The sequence below is a fragment of the Prionailurus viverrinus genome, chromosome E1, assembly GCF_022837055.1.
Source record: "Prionailurus viverrinus isolate Anna chromosome E1, UM_Priviv_1.0, whole genome shotgun sequence".
Taxonomy (NCBI): domain Eukaryota; kingdom Metazoa; phylum Chordata; class Mammalia; order Carnivora; family Felidae; genus Prionailurus; species Prionailurus viverrinus.
In genome coordinates, this window is record NC_062574.1 from 36,218,923 (window position 1) to 36,224,922 (window position 6,000).

General features: G+C 46.6%; 1 protein-coding gene across 4 annotated transcripts in view; it reads right to left on the reverse strand.

Moving 5' to 3' along the window:
• The window catches only part of KANSL1 (KAT8 regulatory NSL complex subunit 1), a 181,174-nt gene extending 176,137 nt beyond the window's left edge, over positions 1–5,037 (reverse strand). The window contains exons 1-2 of one of the 4 annotated variants that reach the window (XM_047832333.1): positions 5,014–5,037; positions 3,264–3,401 (exon numbers count right to left, since the gene is read on the reverse strand). The gene's annotated coding sequence lies outside the window, so the exon portion shown is untranslated. Of the gene's footprint in view, positions 1–3,263; positions 3,402–4,209; positions 4,408–5,013 lie in introns of those variants that run through there. The other 3 variants (XM_047832337.1, XM_047832336.1, XM_047832332.1) reach the window with 3 other exon arrangements.
• Between the last annotated feature and the right edge of the window lie 963 nt (positions 5,038–6,000).

Here is a 6,000-nt window from a genome sequence, read left to right on the forward strand (position 1 = left end):
TCATGACCTGAGTCGAAGTTGGACGCTTAACCGACTGAGCCACCCAGGCGCCCCTGGTCAAGGATTCTTAAAAAAAATTTTTTTTTTAATGTTTTTATTTATTTTTGAGACACAGAGAGACAGAGCATGAGCAGGGGAGGGGCAGGGAGAGAAGGAGACACAGAATCTGAAGCAGGCTCCAGGCTCTGAGCAGTCAGCACAGAGCCCGATGTGGGGCTGGAACTCACGGAGTATGAGATCATGACCTGAGCTGAAGTCAGATGCTTAACCGACTGAGCCACCCAGGCGCTCCTGGTCAAGAATACTTTTTACTTGCTTCCATCATAGTTCAATCACAATTCAAACACAAGGCAACCAGCATTCCGTAAAGCAACCTGAGGCAAGTGATGGTGGTGTCATAGCACATGCCAGGGCCCATACAGCTCTTCTCCCAGCCCCTCATCTTTTCTTTGCTCTTTTCTCCAACTTGCCCATTTCTCCTCCCCCTCCTCTCCATTCCTTTCCCATCTCACCCATGTCCCAACCCTGACCACTGGACCCAGGAACATCAAACATCATCCACAGTGCTTAGTCATGGGTAGCAGTGAAAAAGCTGTAGATCCCTGATATATATAAAGGGGTACATAATCTCCATGGGAATTTTTTTTTTAACATTCATTTATCTTAGAGAGAGAGAGAGAAAGAGACAGAGCGCAAGTGGGGGAGGGGCAGGGAGAGAGACACACACACACAGAATCCGAAGCAGGCTCCAGGCTCTGAGGTGTCAGCACAGAGCCCGACATGGGGCTCAAACCCTCAAGCCATGAGATCATGACGTGAACCGAAGTCAGACGCCCAAGTGACTGAGCCACCCAGGCGCCCCATTTTTTTTTTTTTTAAGTTTATTTATTTTGAGAAAGAGAGAGAGCATGTGCACGAGCTGGAGAGGGGCAGAGAGGGAGAAAGAGAGAGAGAATCCCAAGCAGGCTCCCAGCTATCAGCACAGAGCCTGAGTCGGGACTTGATCCCACAAACAGTGAGATCAGGACCTGAGCCGAAAAAAAGAGCTGGCCACCCAATCAACTGAGCCACCCAGGCACCACTCCATAGTAATTTCTAATTAACAACAGTGCCTTAACCGCCTTGAGGAGTTTTTGTTTGGCATTCTTTTCCTTTTGTTTATCTTTCCTTTGGTACTTTGGTTGGTGAAAAGGGTGCATATTGGCGCTATTTTCTAAATGCATGGAAACAAGCACACACTCAGGTCTAACATGTAAGTAATGCCTGATATAACTGGAGTTCATTCTGAAATATGACAATCAGAAACAAAATATATGAGCTATAAGAAACAAACATTTTGTTTCCAAAGTATACATTTTAATTAGCTGACCTTTTTTTTTTTTTTTTTTTACCTAAAAATAAGCAGCTGTAATCTGAAAATATATCTCAGAAACATTTTAAGGACATTCACAACAAAAGAGAGAGTTCTCTCTCCCTTTTTTATTTTCTATGCTTCAAATTCAATGTCATCCTCTTCTTCCCAAAAGCTGCCCTTTTTTCCCTGCCCAGATCAAACACTATGGCTTTCAAGATGGTTTGTTTTTGTTTTGTTTTAAGTAATAAAAGGAATAGGAGAATGATAGCAAACAAATTTGTTTAGACTCAAAAGAGGTCTTCCAGTGATTAAAGAACTGGTGAGGGACATAAGATTAAGGCAGCCACACAGTAGGTAACAGGTGGTAACTCACACAGTATGGAACACTCACTTCCATTCTGTTTGCCTGCCAAGCCAGAGGCCTTTCGTACAACTTCAGAGGTTGCTGTGGGACTATACTGTAACACACCAGGTTCAGCGATTTAGAGTTAACATTTTAAACATCATATACATCTTCAAAACCAGGCTTCTAAGTACCTAATAGCTTAGTTAAAACTAAGGTGACTGTAAAATAAAATCTGATATATTGGGTCTCAATTTCCTTAGGTTTCTAGAGAACTGGTACCCATTCATAGCCCCTTGCCTACTTCCTGAAGATAATAGGGGCCACCAGGTCCTGGCACTAAACACTCGGTGCCAAAGAAAAATACTCTTGTACAAGGTCCTCTAATTCTCATGGGTTCAGGACTGCTGGCTGGATTCCCCATGCAACCCCTCCAACTCTACAAAGAGAATGGCTGGCAACAGTGTCACTTTGGCTTCCTTTATACTAATATAAGCACTCATTATCCAACAATAGCAGCTGGAACATAAATGAAGATGAGAATTCAGTCTATATTGACCTAAAGATTTCCCTCAGTCTAAATATTTAGTTACACAGACTGCATTATTCTCTGATTTTTCCACTGCATTAACTTGGAATTCCACAGGGCAGACCACCACACAATAGTCTCAACTACACTAGGATCTAGTTCGAAAGGAAGGCAACCTGTGCCACCTGGTAAAGCTGGCAGAGGGTATCCATCATTCCTTACCTTTCTCTCTCCATCATTCCTCCCATTTTCCTCCCTACGTATGTCTTAAGCTTTACCCTCTGTTTGGTCCTAACGCAAAGTCCTTTGACCACCTATGTACAAGAGACAGAAGGAACCAAGAGACTGGAGGACCATGATTATCAATGAGGGCTTTTTCATCTCAAGATCATCTAGCCACATCGCCCAAGAAATTTATCTTGTGAGATGAAACTCGACACAAAGTGCTACCCATTTGAGAAAAATAGTGTAAATTCAAATGCACAGGACCAGGGGGCAGTAGGAGAACCCTCCAACAGAGTACGGGTAAACCAACAGGTCTTAGAACGTTCTCATCTACTTACTATATGAAGTTTCAGAGTAAACAAATGGTTAATGACACATCTTTTGTAACACATGAATCAGCTACAGATTTGCAACAGTGGGACACACCCTAGTACCTATGACTCTAAAGTACCTGTTTGAAAGTAGACCTGGATGTTTGACTGTCAATCCATCCTATGAGATTGGAACAGAATTTTTACAACTGTGTGTGGGTTGTCATGATTTAAAGTTAAAAAGTAAACACATCATTATAATGGAAGTTAATCTGAGAACTTCCCTAATACTTTAACACCAATAATCAAGAACAGTAAGTAGCCAAAGTAAGGAGTAACTAATCAGTCCTGGAGGCACACACAATAGGAGTTCTGGAAGGGAAAGGAGTGTCAAACAAGAGGGCTGAAGAGCTGCAAATTCAAGGATTTTAGAATATTCTCAATTCTAAAGAAAAAAAATAATAAAATGAGAACTTTAATTTTAAAAACAACACATCTTACCTTGAGAGGCATCCAAAGAGCAGTCATAGTGTCAGAAGAGTTCAGACAATACTCAGAAATGAGCAAGAAGGGAATCTCTGTAGTCCCTCAGCCACCAAGTATGAGCAGGTAGGAAAATTTTTTGTTTCAAGAAGGTATCTGAAAGAGAGGACTTTCAGTGAGACTAAAAACTAATCAAGAAGCCAACAGTTTAAGCTATCTGGACAGAAATTCAAAGTACTATTTGCCTCACCATCCTAAAAAGATGTACAAAACACAGTCTGCTTAGAAAAGGGCAAATGTGTGTATGTATATCTCCATCTATATGCAGAAATGTATTTTACATAAAATGTGGATTAAATGTGTAACACTTTAGATAACATAAAATTGCTTATCAAATAAATAATTGGAAAACCAAAAACCCAGATGAAAAAATGATTATCCAGGGTACTTCAAAAACACTATTGAAAAGTGATTTGTTAACGGACCATCTAAAAAGACCCTTGCCACATTTAATTTTATCCAATAAATTAAAACCTCTCTGATCATCCTGATGGTCCTAAATTTTATGAAATTTAAGTTTCAGAGCCCATTCTACATGAAAAATCTATTCTTGACTTAAGTGCTGCAAGCAAGTAAAAGGCCCTTCTTTCCTAGGGATCTTTAAAAGCAGACCAAACAACTTAATTTTGAGGATGGGGAGCAGGCAAGTTTATGTGGAGGAAGGAAGATCGATTAAATGACCTCTTGTCGGATCCTTGTTCAAGTCCTAGGCCTGGATGAAAATTCCAGCTTAACCAGTTACTGTTTCGCTTAAAATGGAGGCTTGCCCGAGCAGGGACAAAAAAAAAACCACACACACACAAAAAAACAAAAAAAAACCAGCACCCCCACCCCGCAAAAATAAATTTTGAAAAATCAAAGGCTACAGTACCCTGATTTCTTAAGAAAAATTAAAAATAAAAACCTCTGGAGTAGATTTGTTCTTGCTATGCGCTTGTCACTTCTGCTTCGAAGACTTGGCATCACTTTCCTCACCGCTCATCGGATTTGGGGGGAGGGCGGAGTCGGGGCGGGGGGGGGTGGTTTGACTCTTGACCCAAGTCTCAGGGGGGTTAATAGCCCCTCCAAGATCCTCACCGCAAAAGCCAAGGGGAGAAGAGAAAGGGGAGAGCCCGAGTTCCCACCCCTCCCCCCACCTTGGACCCTAGTCCCAAACCTAGCCCCCCCACCTTCCCGCTGAGGGGCGACTCCTTCGGCCCCATCCCCATTGTTAGGGTGGGGGCGAGTGGGGGAGTGGGCTCAGGGCAGGGGCGCCGGCGGCCGTTGCCCCGGCTTGCTTCAGGAGGGGCGGCCCGCGGGATGCAGCTTCCCTTCCTCTCCGCGTCGGTCCGTCCCACCTCGGCTCGGCCTGGCGCCCCGGGCTCTGCTCGGCGCCCCCGGCCCCGGGCCCGGCCCCGGCCCGCCTCCGGGCAGCCAGAGCCCCCCGGCCCCTCGGCCCGCAGCCGGCGGCCCAGGCCTGCGGGTGGGCGCGGGGAGGGGGTCCCGGTGCCCCACACACGCGTCCCCGCTCCCCCAGCCCAGCCGCTTCCAGGGCCCTCGGCGGCGCCCGTTCCCCGGGCCCTTCGGCCCCCTGCCTCCCGGCCGGGCCTCCCCCTCAAACTCCCGCAGTCGGGGCCGCCTCCCCTTCCCCACCATCACCCCTACCGACTCGTGCCCCCACCCCCCCGGGCACCAGTGCCAACGGCGACTCCCCCGGCCCCGGACCTACCTGCACGGCTCAACCAAGCCTAGAAGTGGGGGCGGGGAAACCTTCCGCCCTCCTCTGTCTCCCATTGGCCCTTCCGGGGCACATCGCGAGCGCCATTGGCTGATGGGGGATGTCCGTCAGAGCGCTGGGGCGGGACAGAGTGGGGAGAGGGATGCTGGTGCCTCGGCGTCTCCGTCTCTGTGTATCTCGCTGTCTCTGTCTCTGTCTGGGCTCTTGGAAACGAGAGACATTTGGACAAGAGGACTGGAAGGGGGCCTGAGGCGGGAGGAATAGAAATAGGAGCCCTGGCAGAGCTTCCCACCAGTCTGCCACTCCAAACCCCTACCTAAGTGCCCTGTAGATTCTCTTCTCCATCACCCCCAACCCCGGCCCCTCACCCCTGTAGGTTCTTCATCCAGGAAGCGACGCGATGAAAACTCGAGGCCGGAAGGCCACAGGGGGAGATTTTATACATATACATAAAATATACACGTACCAGTACTTATATATAAAGTCAACCACATATATGGTCACGAGGGCCTGGAGAGGAAAGGGCACTCATCTTGCAAACAGGGAAGGACTTGAGATAAAGCCAAAAATAAGAAGGAATCAAAAATCACTCTAGGAGCTAGGAACAGTGGTTTCCTCCTGGGAGGGGAACTGAGTGCCTAGGAGACCAGGTGGGAGGAAGACTTAACGTTTCACTGCATATCCTTTTGTATCTTCTGATTTTTGTGCCATTCACAAAGGTTCCAGGGTTTTGTTTTTTTTTTTTTTTAATCTATTGATTTACACCTTTAAATAATTCTAAGGCCACAAAGCCAGGAGGACAGACAAGATGGTCGTCCAGGCAAAGTGGGACAACATGCAGGTGTGGAGAGGAATCGTAGTTTTTAATATGTTCCTTCCAGATATCCGTGATAAAAGCAAGTGGAGATGTCCCAGAGGCAGGTGGGGTTGTGGAACTGGGAGAGGGTGGACAATCTGGACTAGGGGAGATTTCCAGTT